Source organism: Carica papaya, chromosome 1, assembly GCF_054855325.1.
Source record: "Carica papaya isolate Zhongbai chromosome 1, ASM5485532v1, whole genome shotgun sequence".
In the NCBI taxonomy this organism is placed as follows: Eukaryota; Viridiplantae; Streptophyta; class Magnoliopsida; order Brassicales; family Caricaceae; genus Carica; species Carica papaya.
The window spans coordinates 14,453,361-14,468,984 of NC_142309.1; the positions used below are offsets into that span (position 1 = coordinate 14,453,361).

General features: G+C 45.3%; 1 non-coding gene and 22 pseudogenes across 1 annotated transcript; all 23 read right to left on the minus strand.

Annotated features, from left to right (window-relative positions):
* Positions 1–77: 77 nt before the first annotated feature.
* Positions 78–196, minus strand: LOC148269733 (5S ribosomal RNA; annotated as a pseudogene).
* A 561-nt stretch (positions 197–757) lies between these two features.
* LOC148269734 (5S ribosomal RNA) lies at positions 758–876 on the minus strand (annotated as a pseudogene).
* Positions 877–1,083: 207 nt separating this feature from the next.
* On the minus strand, positions 1,084–1,202 carry LOC148269735 (5S ribosomal RNA; annotated as a pseudogene).
* Positions 1,203–1,408: 206 nt separating this feature from the next.
* LOC148269736 (5S ribosomal RNA) lies at positions 1,409–1,527 on the minus strand (annotated as a pseudogene).
* Positions 1,528–2,092: 565 nt separating this feature from the next.
* LOC148269737 (5S ribosomal RNA) lies at positions 2,093–2,211 on the minus strand (annotated as a pseudogene).
* A 674-nt stretch (positions 2,212–2,885) lies between these two features.
* On the minus strand, positions 2,886–3,004 carry LOC148269738 (5S ribosomal RNA; annotated as a pseudogene).
* A 204-nt stretch (positions 3,005–3,208) lies between these two features.
* Positions 3,209–3,327, minus strand: LOC148269739 (5S ribosomal RNA; annotated as a pseudogene).
* Positions 3,328–3,533: 206 nt separating this feature from the next.
* Positions 3,534–3,652, minus strand: LOC148269740 (5S ribosomal RNA; annotated as a pseudogene).
* A 562-nt stretch (positions 3,653–4,214) lies between these two features.
* On the minus strand, positions 4,215–4,333 carry LOC148269741 (5S ribosomal RNA; annotated as a pseudogene).
* A 531-nt stretch (positions 4,334–4,864) lies between these two features.
* LOC148269742 (5S ribosomal RNA) lies at positions 4,865–4,983 on the minus strand (annotated as a pseudogene).
* Positions 4,984–5,544: 561 nt separating this feature from the next.
* Positions 5,545–5,663, minus strand: LOC148269743 (5S ribosomal RNA; annotated as a pseudogene).
* Positions 5,664–6,224: 561 nt separating this feature from the next.
* LOC148269744 (5S ribosomal RNA) lies at positions 6,225–6,343 on the minus strand. The gene has a single exon (XR_015816344.1). It is a non-coding gene; the product is annotated as a 5S ribosomal RNA (ribosomal RNA).
* A 1,185-nt stretch (positions 6,344–7,528) lies between these two features.
* LOC148269745 (5S ribosomal RNA) lies at positions 7,529–7,647 on the minus strand (annotated as a pseudogene).
* Positions 7,648–8,208: 561 nt separating this feature from the next.
* On the minus strand, positions 8,209–8,327 carry LOC148269746 (5S ribosomal RNA; annotated as a pseudogene).
* A 530-nt stretch (positions 8,328–8,857) lies between these two features.
* LOC148269747 (5S ribosomal RNA) lies at positions 8,858–8,976 on the minus strand (annotated as a pseudogene).
* Positions 8,977–9,817: 841 nt separating this feature from the next.
* Positions 9,818–9,936, minus strand: LOC148269748 (5S ribosomal RNA; annotated as a pseudogene).
* A 1,501-nt stretch (positions 9,937–11,437) lies between these two features.
* Positions 11,438–11,556, minus strand: LOC148269749 (5S ribosomal RNA; annotated as a pseudogene).
* A 531-nt stretch (positions 11,557–12,087) lies between these two features.
* LOC148269750 (5S ribosomal RNA) lies at positions 12,088–12,206 on the minus strand (annotated as a pseudogene).
* A 561-nt stretch (positions 12,207–12,767) lies between these two features.
* On the minus strand, positions 12,768–12,886 carry LOC148269751 (5S ribosomal RNA; annotated as a pseudogene).
* Positions 12,887–14,095: 1,209 nt separating this feature from the next.
* On the minus strand, positions 14,096–14,214 carry LOC148269752 (5S ribosomal RNA; annotated as a pseudogene).
* Positions 14,215–14,407: 193 nt separating this feature from the next.
* Positions 14,408–14,526, minus strand: LOC148269753 (5S ribosomal RNA; annotated as a pseudogene).
* A 206-nt stretch (positions 14,527–14,732) lies between these two features.
* LOC148269754 (5S ribosomal RNA) lies at positions 14,733–14,852 on the minus strand (annotated as a pseudogene).
* A 558-nt stretch (positions 14,853–15,410) lies between these two features.
* LOC148269755 (5S ribosomal RNA) lies at positions 15,411–15,529 on the minus strand (annotated as a pseudogene).
* Positions 15,530–15,624: the final 95 nt, after the last annotated feature.

Here is a 15,624-nt window from a genome sequence, read left to right on the forward strand (position 1 = left end):
TGACTCATATTTGCGTATAAACCAGCGAACCATAGTTCCATTCGCGCGTAACGTCGAACGACCCATCTGAAAAAAAATTGGTGCGACACGAGGATTTCCCAAGAGGTCACCTATCCGAGTACTACTCTCGCCCAAGCATACTTAACTGCGGAGTTTTGATGGGATCCGGTGCATTAGTGCTGGTTTGATCGCACCTGTTTAATTTCGCGCTGCAAATACATACACTCCTTCTCTTTTCTTCCCTTTCCCGTCATTTGTTTCCTTTTGCGTGCGCACTGCACCTCCCGTTCTCGTTCAAATATCAAGTAAAATGCCACAGCGCCGTGACTCACATTTACAAATAAACTTGCGGATAATAATTCATGTTGCGCATAACGTTGAAAGAATCATCTGCAAAAAAAATGGGTGCAACACGAGGTCTTCCAAAAAAATGGGTTAAATATAAGGACTTCACAGGAGGTCACCCATCCAAGTACTACTCTCGCCCAAGCACCCTTAACTTGCAGAGTTCTGATAGAATCCGTTGCATTAGTGCTGGTATGATCACTTATATTTCATTATGCGTTGCAAATACATACACTCTTTCTCCTTCCATCCCCCCTCCCATCATTTGTTTCCCTATGCGTGCACTCTGCATCTCTCATTCTCGTTCTAATATCAAGTAGAATGCTCTCGCACCGTGACTCACTTTTGTGAATGAACCAGCGGTTCATAACCCCATTCACGCGTAACATCGAACGACCCATCCGAAAAAAAATGGGTACAACACGAGGACTTCCCAAGAGGTCACCTATCCGAGTACTACTCTCGCCCAAGCACACTTAACTGCGAAGTTTTGATGGGATCTGGTGCATTAGTGCTGGTATGATCGAACCTAGTTCATTTCGCGCTGCAAATACATACACTCCTTCTCCTTTCTTCCCCCTCCCAACATTTATTTCCTGGTGCGTTCACACTTTACCTCTCCTTCTCTTTCTAATATCAATTAAAATGCCCCTGCGTCTTGACTCACATTTGCGTATAAACCAGCGGACCATAGTTCTATTTGCGCGTAACATCGAACGACCAATCTGAAAAAGAAAATGGGTGCAACACGAAAACTTCCCAGGAGGTAACCCATCCTTGTACTACTTTCGCCAAAGCACACTTAACTGCGGAGTTCTGATGGGATCCGGTGCATTTATGCTGGTATGATCGCACCTGTTACATTTCTGGCTGAAAATACATACACTCCTTCTCTTTCCCTCCCCCCTCCCATCATTTGTTTCCTTGTGCATTAACACTGCACCTCTCTTTCTCGTTCTAATATCGATTAAAATGCCCCTGCTTCTTGACTCACATTTGCCTATAAACCAGCGGAACATAATTCCAGTCGCACGTAACGTCGAACGACTCGTCTGAAAGAAAATTGGTGCAACACGAGGACTTCCCAGGAGGTAACCAATCCGAGTACTACTCTCGCCCAAGCACACTTAACTACGGAGTTCTGATGGGATTCGGTGCATTAGTGCTGGTATGATCGCACCTGTTTAATTTCGCGCTGCAAATGCATACACTCCTTCTCCTTTCTTCCCCCCCCCCCCCGGTCATTTGTTTCCTTCTGCGTGTGCACTGCACCTCCCCTTCTCGTTCAAATATCAAGTAAAATGCCACAGCGCCGTGACTCATATTTTTGAATAAGACTGCGGACCATAATTCAAGTCGCGCGTAACGTCGAAAGAATCATCTGCAAAAAAATGGGTGCAATACGAGGACTTCCCAAGAAAATGGGTGAAATATAAGGACTTCGCAGGAGGTCACCCGTCCTAGTACTACTCTTGCCCAAGCACCCCTAACTTGCGAAGTTCTGATAGAATATGTTGCATTAGTGCTGGTATGATCGCTCATGTTTCATTCTGCGCTTCAAATACATACACTCTCTCCTTCCATCCCCCCTCCCGTCATTTGTTTCCTTGTGCGTTCACACTTCACCTCTCCTTCTCGTTCTAACATCATTTAAAATGCCCCTGCGTCTTGACTCACATTTGCGTATAAACCAGCAGAAGATAGTTCTAGTCGCGCGTAACGTCGAACGACCCATCTGAAAAAAAAATGGGTGCAACACGAGAACTTTCCAGGAGGTAACCCATCCTTGTACTACTTTTGCCAAAGCACACTTAACTGCGGAGTTCTGATGAGATCTGGTGCATTTGTGCTGGTATGATCGCACCTGTTTCATTTTGTGCTGAAAAGACATACACTCCTTCTCCTTCCCTCCCCCCTCCCATCTTTTGTTTCCATGTGCGGAGTTCAGATGGGATCCGGTGCATAAGTCCTAGTATGATCGCATTTGTTTAATTTCGCGCTGCAAATACATATACTCCTTCTCCTTTCTTCCCCCTCCCGTCATTTGTTTCCTTGTGCGTGCGCACTGCACCTCCCGTTCTCGTTCAAATATTAAGTAAAATTGCACGGCGCCGTGACTCACATTTGCGAATAAACCCGCAGACCATAATTCAAGTCGCGCGTAACGTCAAAATAATCATCTGCAAAAAAATAGGTGCAACACGAGGACTTCCCAAGAAAATGGGTGAAATATAAGGACTTCGCAGGAGGTCATTCATCCTAGTACTACTCTCACCCAAGCACCCTTAACTTACGGAGTTCTGATAGAATCCGTTGCATTGGTTCTGGTATGATCGCTCATGTTTCATTCTGCGCTGCAAATACATACACTCTTTCTCCTTCTATCCCCCTTCTCGTCATTTGTTTCCTTGTGCGGACATCTCTCCTTCTCGTTCTAATATCAAGTAAATTGCCCCGGCACCGTGACTCACCTTTGCGAATGAACCAGCGGATCAGAATTCCATTCACGCGTAACGTCGAACGACCCATTCGAAAAAAAATGGGTGCAACACAAGGACTTCCAAGGAGGTGACCCATCCGAGTACAACTCTCGCCCAAGCACGCTTAACTGCGGAGTTCTGATGGGATACGGTGCATTAGTGCTGGTATGATCGCACCTGTTTCATTTCTGGCTGCAAATACATACACTCCTCCTTTCTTACCCCTCCCGTCATTTGTTTCCTGGTGCGTTCACACTTCACCTCTCTTTCTCATTCTAATATAAATTAAAATGCCCCTGCGTCTTGACTCACATTAGAGTATAAACCATCGGACCATAGTTCCAGTCGCGCGTAATGTTGCACGACCCATCTGAAAAAAAAAATGGGTGCAACACGAGAACTTCCCAGGAGGTAACCCATCTTTATACTACTTTCGCCAAAGCACACTTAACTGCGGAGTTCTGATAGGATCCGTTACATTTGTGGGGGTATGATCGCACCTGTTTCATTTGGTGCTGAAAATACATACACTCTTTCTCCTTCCCTACCCCCTCTCGTCATTTGTTTCCTGGTGCGTTCACACTTCACCTCTCTTTCTCGTTCTAATATCTATTAAAATGTCCCTACGTCTTGACTCATATTTGCGTATAAACCAGCGGACCATAGCTACAGTCGCGCGTAACGTCGAACGACCCGTCTCAAAAAAAATTGATGCGACACGAGGACTTCCCAAGAGGTCACCCATCCGAGTACTACTCTCGCCCAAGTAAACTTAACTGCGGAGTTCTGATGGGAACCAGTGCATTATTGCTGGTATGATCGCACTTGTTTAATTTCGCGCTGCAAATACATACACTCTTTCTCCTTTCTTCCCCCTCCCGTCATTTGTTTGATTGTGCGTGCGCACTGCACCTCCCGTTCTCGTTCAAATATCAAGTAAAATGTCACGTCGCCGTGACTCACATTTGCGAATAAACCTACGGACCATAATTCAAGTCGCGCGTAACGTCGAAAGAATCATCTAAAAAAAAATTGGGTGCAACACGAGGACTTCCCAAGAAAATGGGTGAAATATAAGTACTTCGCAAGAGGTCACCCATCTTAGTACTACTCTCGCCCAAGCACCCTTAACTTGCGAAGTTCTGATAGAATCCGTTGCAATAATGCTGGTATGATCGCTCATGTTTCATTTTGCGCTGCAAATACATACACTCTTTCTCCTTCCATCCCCCCTCCCGTCATTTGTTTCCTTGTGGGTGCACTATGCATCTCTCCTTCTCATCTTAATATCAAGTAAAATGCCCCGGCACCGTGACTCACTTTTGCGAATGAACCAGTGGTTCATAATTCCATTTGTGTGTAACGTCGAACGACCTGTTTGAAAAAAAATTGGTACGACACGAGGACTTCCCAAGAGGTCTCCCATCCGAGTACTACTCTCGCCCAAGCACAATCAACTGCGAAGTTTTGATGGGATCCAGTGCATTTGTGCTGGTATGATCGCACCTGTTTCATTTTGCGCTGCAAATACATACACTCATTCTCCTTTCTTCCCCCTCCCGTACTTTGTTTCCTGGTGCGTTCACACTTCACCTTTCCTTCTCGTTCTAATATCAATTAAAATGCCCCTGCGTCATGACTCACATTTGCGTATAAACCAGCGGACCATAGTTCCAGTCGCACGTAACATCGAACGACCCATACGAAAAAAAAATTAGTGCAAGAGGAGAACTTCCCAGGAGGTGACCCATCCTTGTACTACTTTTACCAAAGCACACTTAACTGTGGAGTTCTGATGGGATCTGATGCATTTGTGCTGGTATGATCACACCGGTTTCATTTCGTGCTGAAAATACATACACTCCTTCTCATTCCCTCCCCCCTCCCATCATTTGTTTCTTTGTGCGTACACACTGCACCACTCCTTCTCGTTCTAATATCGATTAAAATGCCCCTATTTCTTGACTCACATTTGCGTATAATCCAGCGGACCATAGTTCTAATTGCGCGAAACGTCGAACGACCCGTCTGAAAAAAAATTGGTGCGACACGAGGACTTTCCAAGAGGTCACCCATCCGAGTACTACTCTCGCCCAAGCAAACTTAACTGCGGAGTTCTGATGGGAGTCGGTGCATTAATGCTAGTATGATCGCACCTGTTTAATTTTGCGCTGCAAATACATACACTCCTTCTCCTCTATTCCCCCCTTCGTCATTTGTTTCCTTGTGCGTGCGCACTACACCTCCCGTTCTCGTTCAAATATCAAGTAAAATGCCACAGCGCCGTGACTCACATTTTCAAATAAACTTGCGGACCATAATTCAAGTCGCGCGAAACGTTGAAAGAATCATCTGCAAAAAAATGGGTGAAACACGAGGATTTCCAAAGAAAATGGGTGAAATATAAGGACTTCGCAGGAGTTCAGCCATTTTAGTACTATTCTCGCCCAAGCACCCTTAACTTGCGGAGTTCTGATAGAATCCGTTACATTAGTGCTGGTAGGATCGCTCATGTTTCATTCTGCGTTGCAAATACATACACTCTTTCTCCTTCCATCCCCCCTCCCGTCATTTGTTTCCTTGTGCGTGCACTCTCCATCTCTCCTTCTCGTTCTAATATCAAGTAAAATGCCCCGGCACCGTGACTCACAATTGCGAATGAACCAACGGTTCATAATTCCATTCGCGTGTAACGTCGAAAGACCCATCCGAAAAAAAATGACTGTAACACGAGGACTTCCAAGGAGGTCACCCATCCGAGTACTACTCTCGCCCAAGCACGCTTAATTGCGGAGTTCTGATGGGATCCGGTGCTTTAGTGCTGGAATGATCGCACCTGTTTAATTCTGCGCTGCAAATACATACACTACTTCTCCTCTATTCCCCCTCCCATCATTTGTTTCCTTGTGCGTGCACACTGCACCTCCCTTTCTCGTTCAAATATCAAGTAAAATGCAACGGTGCCGTGACTCACATTTGCGAATAAACCTGCGGACCATAATCTAAGTCGCGCGTAATGTCGAAAGAATCATCTGCAAAAAAATGGGCGCAACACGAGGACTTCCCAAGAAAATTGGTGAAATATAAGGACTTCGCAGGAGGTCACCCATCCTAGTACTACTCTCGCCCAAGCACCCATAACTTGCAGAGTTTTGATAGAATCCGTTGCATTAGTTCTAGTATGATCGCTCATGTTTCATTCTGCGCTGCAAATACATACACGTTTTCTCCTTCCATCCCCCCTCCCGTCATTTGTTTCCTTGCGCGTGCACTCTGCATCTCTCCTTCTCGTTCTAATATAAAGTAAAATGCCCCGGCACCGTGACTCACCTTTGCGAATGACCCAGTGTTTCATAATTCAATTCGTGCGCAACGTCGAACGACCCATTCGAAAAAAAATGGGTGCAACACGAGGACTTCCAAGGAGGTCACCCATCCGAGTACTACTCTCGCCCAAGCACACTTAACTGCGGAGTTCTGATGGGATCCGGTGCATTAGTGCTGGTATGATCACACCTGATTAATTTTGCGCTGTAAATACATTCACTCATTCTCATTTATTCCCCCTCCCGTCATTTGTTTCCTTGTGCGTGCGCACTGCACCTCCCGTTCTCGTTCAAATATCAAGTAAAATGGCACGGTGCCGTGACTCACATTTGCAAATAAACATGCGGACCATAATTCAAGTCGCGCGTAACATCGAAAGAATCATCTGCAAAAAAATGGGCGTAACACGAGGACTTCCCAAGAAAATAGGTGAAATATAAGGACTTCGCAGGAGGTCACCCATCCTAGTACTACTCTTGCCCAAGCACCCATAACTTGCGAAGTTTTGATAGAATCCGTTCCATTAGTTCTGGTATGATCGCTCATGTTTCATTCTACACTGCAAATACATACACGTTTTCTCCTTCCATCCCCCCTCCCGTCATTTGTTTCCTTGCGCGTGCACTCTGCATCTCTCCTTCTCGTTCTGATATAAAGTAAAATGCCCCGGCACCATGACTCACCTTTGCGAATGAACCAGCGTTTCATAATTCGATTCTTGCGCAACGTCGAACGACCCATCAAAAAAAAAATGGGTACAACACAAGGACTTCCCAGGAGGTCACCCAAGCACACTTAATTGCGGAGTTCTGATGGGATCCGGTGCATTAGTGCTGGTATCATCGCACCTGATTAATTTCACGCTATAAATACATTCACTCATTCTCCTTTCTTCCCCTTCCCATCATTTGTTTCCTGGTGCGTTCACACTTCACCTCTCCTTCTCGTTCTAATATCAATTAAAATGCCCCTGCGTCTTTACTCACATTTGCGAATAAACTTGCGGACCATAATTCAAGTAGTGCGTAACGTCGAAAGAATCATCTGCAAAAAAATGGGTGAAATATAAGGACTTCGCAGGAGGTCACCCATCCTAGTACTACTCTTGCCAAAGCACCCTTAACTTGCGGAGTTCTGATAGAATCCGTTGCATTAGTGCTGGTAAGATCGCTCATGTTTCACTCTGCACTACAAATACATACACTCTTTCTCCTTCCATCACCCTCCCGTCATTTGTTTCCTTGTGCGTGCACTCTGCATCTCTCCTTCTCATTCTAATATCAAGTAATCCCGGCACCGTGACTCATCTTTGCGAATGAACCAGCGGTTCATAATTCCATTCGCGCGTAACGTCGAACAACCCATTCGGAAAAAAATGCGTACAACAGGAGGACTTCCCAGGAGGTCACGCATCCGAGTACTACTCTCTCCCAAGCACACTTAACTACGGAGTTCTGATGGGATCCGGTGCATTAGTGCTGGTATGATCGCACCTGATTAATTTCGCGCTGCAAATACATTCACTCCTTCTCCTTCCTTCCCCCTCCCGTCATTTGTTTCCTTGTGCGTGCGCACTGCACCTCCCATTCTCGTTCAAATATCAAGTAAAATGCCACGGCGCCGTGACTCACATTTGCAAATAAACTTGCAGACCATAATTCAAGTCGCGCGTAACGTCGAAAGAATCATCTACAAAAAAATGGATGCAACACGAGGACTTCCCAAGAAAATGGGTGAAATATAAGGACTTCGCAGGAGATCACCCATCCTAGTACTACTCTCGCCCATTCACCCTTAACTTGCGGAGTTCTGATAGAATCCGTTGCATTAGTGCTGGTATGATAGCTCATTTTTCATTCTGCGCTACAAATACATACACTCTTTCTCCTTCCATCCCCCCTCCCATCATTTGTTTCCTTTTGCGTACACTCTGCATCTCTTCTTCTTGTTCTAATATCAAATAAAATGCCCTGGCACCGTGACTCACCTTTGCGAATGAAACAGCATTTCATAATTCCATTCGTGCGTAACGTCGAACGACCCATCTGAAAAAAAATTAGTGCAATACGAGGACTTCCCAGGAGGTCACCCATCCGAGTACTATTCTCGCCCAAGCACACTTAACTGCGGAATTCTGATGGGATCCGGTACTTTAGTACTGGTATGATTGCACCTTTTTAATTTCGCACTGCAAATACATACACTTCTTTTCCTTTCTTTCCTCTCCTTTCATTTGTTTCCTTGTGCGTGTGCACTGCACCTCCTGTTCTCGTTCAAATATCAAGTAAAATGCCACGGCGCCATGACTCACATTTGCGAATAAATCTGTTGACCATAATTCAAGTCGCGTGCAACGTCGAAAGAATCATCTTCAAAAAAATGGGTGAAATATAAGCATTTCGTAGGAGGTCACCCATAATAGTACTACTCTCGCCCAGGCACCCTTAACTTGCGGAGTTCTGATAGAACCTGTTGCATTAGTACTGGAATAATCGCTCATGTTTCATTCTGCGCTGCAAATACATACACTCTTTCTCCTTCGATCCCCCCTCCCATAATTTATTTCATTATGCGTGCACTCTGAATCTCTCATTCTCGTTCTAATATCAAGTAAAATGCCCCGAAACCGTAACTCACCGTTGCAAATGAACCAACGATTCATAATTCAATTCGCGTATAACGTCGAAAGACCCATCCAAAAAAAATGAGTTCAACACGAGGACTTCCCAGGAGGTCACCCATCCAAGTACTACTCTCGCCCAAGCACACTTAACTGCGGAGTTCTGATGGGATCCGATGCTTTAGTGCTGGTATGATCGCACCTGTTTAATTTCGCGCTACAAATACATAAACTCCTTATCCTTTCTTCCCCCTCCCCGTCATTTGTTTCTTTGTGCGTGCGCACTACACCTCCTGTTCTTGCTCTAATATCAAGTAAAATGTCACGGTGCCGTGACTCACATTTGCGAATAAACCTGCGGACCATATTCAAGTCGCGCGTAATGTCGAAAGAATCATCTGCAAAAAAATGGGTGTAACACGAGGACTTCCGAAGAAAATGGGTGAAATATAAGGACTTCGCAGGAGGTCACCCATCCTAGTACTACTCTCGCCCAAACACCCTTAACTTGTGGAGTTTTGATAGAATCTGTTGCATTAGTTCTAGTATGATTGCTCATGTTTCATTCTGCGCTGCAAATACATGCACTCTTTCTCCTTCCATCCCCCCTTCCGTCATTTGTTTCCTTTTGCGTGCACTCTGCTTCTCTCTTTCTCATTCTAATATAAAGTAAAATGCCCCGTCACCGTGACTCACCTTTGTGAATGAACAAGCGGTTCATAATTCTATTCGCGCATAACATCGAACGACCCATCCGAAAAAAAATGGGTGCAACACGAGGACTTCCCAGGAGGTCACCCATCCGAGCCAGTGCATTAATGCTTGTATGATCGCACCTGATTAATTTCGCGCTGCAAATACATTCACTCCTTCTCCTTTCTTCCCCCTCCCGTCATTTGTTTCCTGGTGCGTTCAGACTTTACCTCTCCTTATCGTTCTAATATCAATTAAAATGCCCCTACGTTTTGACTCACATTTGCATATAAACAAGCGGACCATAGTTCCAGATGCGCGTAACGTCGAACGACCCATCTGGAAAAAAAAATGGGTGCAACACGAGAACTTCCCAAGAGGTAACCCATCCTTGTACTACTTTCGCCAAAGCTTACTTAACTGCGGAGTTCTGTTGGGATCCGGTGCATTTGTGCTGGTATGATCACAACTGTTTCATTTCGTGCTGATAATACATACAGTCCTTCTCCTTCCCTCCCCCCTCCCATCATTTGTTTTCTTGTGCGCTCACACTGCACCTCTCTTTCTCGTTCTAATATCGATTAAAATGCCCCTGCTTCTTGACTCACATTTGTGTATAAACAAACGGACAATAGTTCCAGTCGCGCGTAACGTCGAACGACTCGTCTGAAAAAAAATTGCTGCTACGGCGCCGTGACTTACATTTGTGAATAAACCTGCGGACCATAATTCAAGTCGTGCGTAACGTCAAAAGAGTTATCTCCAAAAAAATGGTTGCAACACGAGAACGTCCCAAGAAAATGGGTGAAATATAAGAACTTCGCAGGAGGTCACCCATCCTAGTACTACTTTCGACCAAGCACCCTTAACTTGTGGAGTTCTGATAGAATCTGTTGCATTAGTGATGGTATGATCGCTAATGTTTCATTCTGCGCTGCAAATACATACACTCTTTCTCCTTCCATCCCCCCTCCCGTCATTTGTTTCCTTGAGCGCGCACTCTTAACTGCGGAGTTCTGATGGGATCCGGTGCATTAGTGCTGGTATGATCACACCTGTTTAAATTCGCGCTGCAAATACATACACTCCATCTCATTTCTTCCCCCTCCCGTTATTTGTTTCCTTGTGCGTACGCACTGCACCTCTCGTTCTCGTTCTAATATCAAGTAAAATGCCACGGCACCGTGACTCACATTTGCGAATAAACCTGCGGACCATAATTCAAGTCACGCGTAACGTCGAAAGGATCATCTGTAAAAAAATGTGTGCAATACGAGGACTTCCCAAGAAAATGGGTGAAATATAAGGACTTCGCTTGAGGTCACCCATCCTAGTACTACTCTCGCCCAAGCACCCTTAACCTGTGGAGTTCTGATATAATCCGTTGCATTAGTGCTAGTATGATCACACCTGTTTAATTTCGCGCTGCAAATACATACAATCCTTCTCCTTTCTTCCCCCTTCCGTCAATTGTTTCCTTGTGCGTGCGCACTGCACCTCCCGTTCTTGTTCTAATATCAAGTAAAATGCCACGACGCAGTGACTCACATTTGCGAATAAAACTGCGGACCATAATTCAAGTCGCGCATAACGTCGAAAGAATCATTTGCAAAAAAATGGGTGCAACACGAGTACTTCCCAATAAAATGGGTGAAATATAAGGACTTCGCAGGAGGTCACACATCCTGGTACTACTCTCTCCCAAGCACCCCTAACTACGGAGTTCTGATAGAATCCGTTGCATTGATGCTGGTATGATCGCTCATTTTTCATTCTCCGCTGCAAATACATACACTCTTTCTCCTTCCATCCACCCTCCCGTCATTTGTTTCCTTGTGCGTGCACTCTTCATCTTTCCTTCTCGTTCTAATATCAAGTATGATGCCCAGGCACCGTGATTCACCTTTGCTAATGAACCAGCGGTTCATAATTCCATTCGCGCGTAACATCGAACGAGCCATCCAAAAAATAATGGGTGCAACACGAGGACTTCCCAGGAGGTTACCCATCCGAGAACTTCTCTCGCCCAAGCACACTTAACTGTGGAGTTCTGATGGGATCAGGTGCATTAGTGCTGGTATGATAAGACCTGTTTATTTTTGCGCTGCAAATACATACACTCCTTCTTCTTTCTTTCCCCTCCCGTCATTTGTTTACTAGTGCGTTCACACTTCACATCTCCTTCTCGTTCTAGTACAATTAAAATGCCAATGCGTCTTTTCTCACATTTGCGTATAAACCAGCGGACTATAGTTCCAGTCGCGCGTAACGTCGAACGACCCATCTGAAAAAAAAAATGGGTGCAACACGAGAACTTCCCAGGAGGTAAGCTATCGTTGTACTACTTTCGCCAAAGCACACTTAACTGCGGAGTATTGATGGGATCCGGTGCATTTGTGCTGGTATGATAGAACCTGTTTAATTTCGTGCTGAAAATACATACACTCCTTCTCCTTCCCTCCCCCATCCCATCATTTGTTTCCTTGTTCATTCACACTGCACCTCTCCCTCTTGTTCTAATATCGATTAAAATGCCCCTGCTTTTTGACTCACATTTGCGTATAAATAAGCGGACCATATCTCCAGTCGCGCGTAACCTCGAATGACCCGTCTGAAAAAAAATTTGTGCGACACGAGAACTTCCCAAGAGATCACCCATCCGAGAACTACTCTCGCCCAAGCACACTTAACTACGGAGTTCTGATGGGATCCGGTGCATTAGTGCTAGTACGATCGCACCTGTGTAATTTCGCACTGCAAATATATTCACTCATTCTCCTTTCTTTCCCCTCCCGTCATTTGTTTCCTTGTGCGTGCGCACTGCACCTCCCGTTCTCGTTCAATTATCAAGTAAACTGCGATGGCGCCGTGACTCACATTTGCGAATAAACCTGCGGACCATAAATCAAGTCGTGCGTAACGTCGAAAGAATCATCTGCAAAAAAATGGATGCAACACAAGGACTTCCCAAGAAAATAGTTAAAATATAAGGACTTCGCAAGAGGTCACCCATCCTAGTACTACTCTAGCCCAACCACCCTTAACTGCGGAGTTCTGATAGAATCCTTTGTATTAGTGCTGTTATGATCGCTCATGTTTCATTCTGCGCTGCAAATACATACACTCTTTCTCCTTTCTTCCCCCTCCCGTCATTTGTTTCCTTGTGCGTTCTTACTTCACCTCTCCTTCTCGTTCTAATATCAATTAAAATGCCCTTGTGTCTTGACTCACATTTGCGTATAAACCAGCGGACCATAGTTCCAGTCGCGCGTAATGTCGAACGACCTATCTGAAAAAAAAAATGGGTGCAACACAAGAACTTCCCAAGATGTAACCCATCCTTGTACTACTTTAGCCAAAGCACACTTAACTGCGGAGTTCTGATGGGATCCGGTGCATTTGTGCTGGTATGATCGCACCTGTTTCATTTCGTGCTGAAAATACATACACTCCTTCTCCTTACCTCCCCCCTCCCATCATTTGTTTTCTTGTGCGCTCACACTGCACCTCTCTTTCTCGTTCTAATATCGATTAAAATGCCTCTGCTTCTTGACTCACATTCGAGTATAAACCAGCGGACAATAGTTCCAGTCGCGCGTAACGTCGAACGACCCGTCTAAAAAAAATTGGTGCGACACGAGGACTTCACAGGAGGTCACCCATCCGAATGCTACTCTAGACCAAGCACACTTAACTGCGAATTTTTGATGGGATCCGGTGCATTAGTGCTGGTATGATTGCACCTGTTTAATTTTGCGCTGCAAATACATACAATCCTTCTCCTTTCTTCCCCCTCCCGTCATTTGTTTCCTTGTGTGTTCACCCTGCACCTCTCATTCTCGTTCTAATATCGATTAAAATGCACCTGCTTCTTGACTCACATTTGTGTATAAACTAGCGGACCATAGCTCCAGTCGCGCGTAACGTCGAACTACCCGTCTGAAAAAAAATGGGTGTGACATAAGGACTTCCCAGGAGGTCACCCATCAGAGTACTACTCTCGCCCAAGCACACTTAACTGCGGAGTTTCTTAAGGGACCTGGTGCATTAGGGCTGGTATGATCGCACCTATTTAATTTCTCGCGGAAACTACATAAAATCCTTCTCTTTTCTTCCCTCTCCCATCATTTGTTTCCTTGTGCGTGCGCACTGCACCTTCTACTCTCGTTCTAATATCAAGTAAAATGCCCCGGCGCCGTAACTCACATTTGCGAATAAACTTGTGGACCATAAATCAAGTCGTGCGTAACATCGAAAGAATCATCTGCAAAAAAATGGATGCAACACGAGGACTTCCCAAGAAAATAGTTGAAATATAAGGACTTCGCAAGAGGTCACCCATCCTAGTACTACTCTAGCCCAAGCACCCTTAACTGCGGAGTTCTGATAGAATCCATTGCATTAGTGCTGTTATGATCGCTCATGTTTCATTCTGCGCTGCAAATACATACACTCTTTCTCCTTCCATCCCCCCTCCCGTCATTTGTTTCCTTGTGCTTGCACTCTACATCTCTCATTCTCGTTCTAATATTAAGTAAAATGCCCCGACACCATGACTCACCTTTGCAAATGAACTAGCGGTTCATAATTTCATTCGTGCGTAACATCGAACGACCCCTCCGAAAAAATACGGCCGCAACACGAGGACATCACAGGAGGTCACCCATCCGAGTACTACTCTCGCCCAAGCACACTTAAGTGCGGAGTTCTGATGGGATCCGGAGCATTAGTGCTGGTATGATCGCACCTGTTTAATTTCGTATTGCAAATACATTACTCCTTCTCCTTTCTTCCCCCTCCCGTCATTTGTTTCGGGGTGCGTTAACACTTCACCTCTCCTTCTCGTTCAAATATCAATTAAAATGCCCCTGCGTCTTGACTCACATTTACGTATAAACCAGTGGACCATAATTCCAGTCGAACGGCCCATCTAAAAAAAAAATGGGTGCAACACGAGAACTTCCCAAGAGGTAACCCATCCTTGTACTACTTTCGCCAAAGCACACTTAACTGCGGAGTACTGATGGGATCCGGTGCATTTGTGCTGGTATGATCGCACCTGTTTCATTTCGCACTGAAAATACATACACTCTATCTCCTTCACACACCCCTCCCATCGTTTGTTTCCTTGTGCGTTCACCCTGCACCTCTCATTCTCGTTCTAATATCGATTAAAATGCACTTGCTTCTTGACTCACATTTGTGTATAAACTAGCGGACCATAGCTCCAGTCGCGCGTAACGTCGAACTACCCGTCTGAAAAAAAATTGGTGCGACACGAGGACTTCCCAGGAGGTCTCCCATCAGAGTACTACTCTCGCCCAAGCACACTTAACTGCGGAGTTTCTTAAGGGATCCGGTGCATTAGGGCTGGTATGATCGCACCTGTTTAATTTCGCACTGCAAATACATACACTCGTTCTCCTTTCTTCCCCCTCCTGTCATTTGTTTCCTTGTGCGTGCGCACTGCACCTCCCGTTCTCGTTCTAATATCAAGTAAAATGCCACGGTGCCGTGACTAACATTTGTGAATAAACCTGCGGACCATAATTCAAGTTGCGCATAATGCCGAAAGAATCATCTGCAAAAAAATGGGTGCAACACGAGGACTTCCCAAGAAAATGGGTAAAATAAAAGGACTTCGCAGGAGGTCACCCATCCTAGTACTACTCTCGCCCAAGCACCCTTAATTGCAGAGTTCTGATAGAATCCGTTGCATTAGTGCTGGTATGATCGCTCATGTTTCATTCTGCGCTGCAAATACATACACCCTTTCTCCTTCCATCCCCCTCCTATCATTTGTTTCCTTGTGCGTGCACCCTGCATCTCTTTTTCTTATTCTAATATTAAGTAAAATGCCCCGGTACCGTGACTCACCTTTGCGAATGAACCAGTGGTTCATAATTCCATTCGCGCGTAACGTTGAACGATCAATCCGAAAAAAATGGGTGTAACAAGAGGACTTTCCAGGAGGTCACCCATCCGAGTACTACTCTCGCCAAAGCACACTTAACTGCGGAGTTCTGATGGGATACGGTGCATTAGTGCTAATATGATCGCACCTGATTAATTTCGCGCTGCAAATACATACACTCCTTCTTCTTTCTTCCCCCTTCCGTCATTTGTTTCCTTGTGCGTGCGAACTGCACCTCCCGTTCT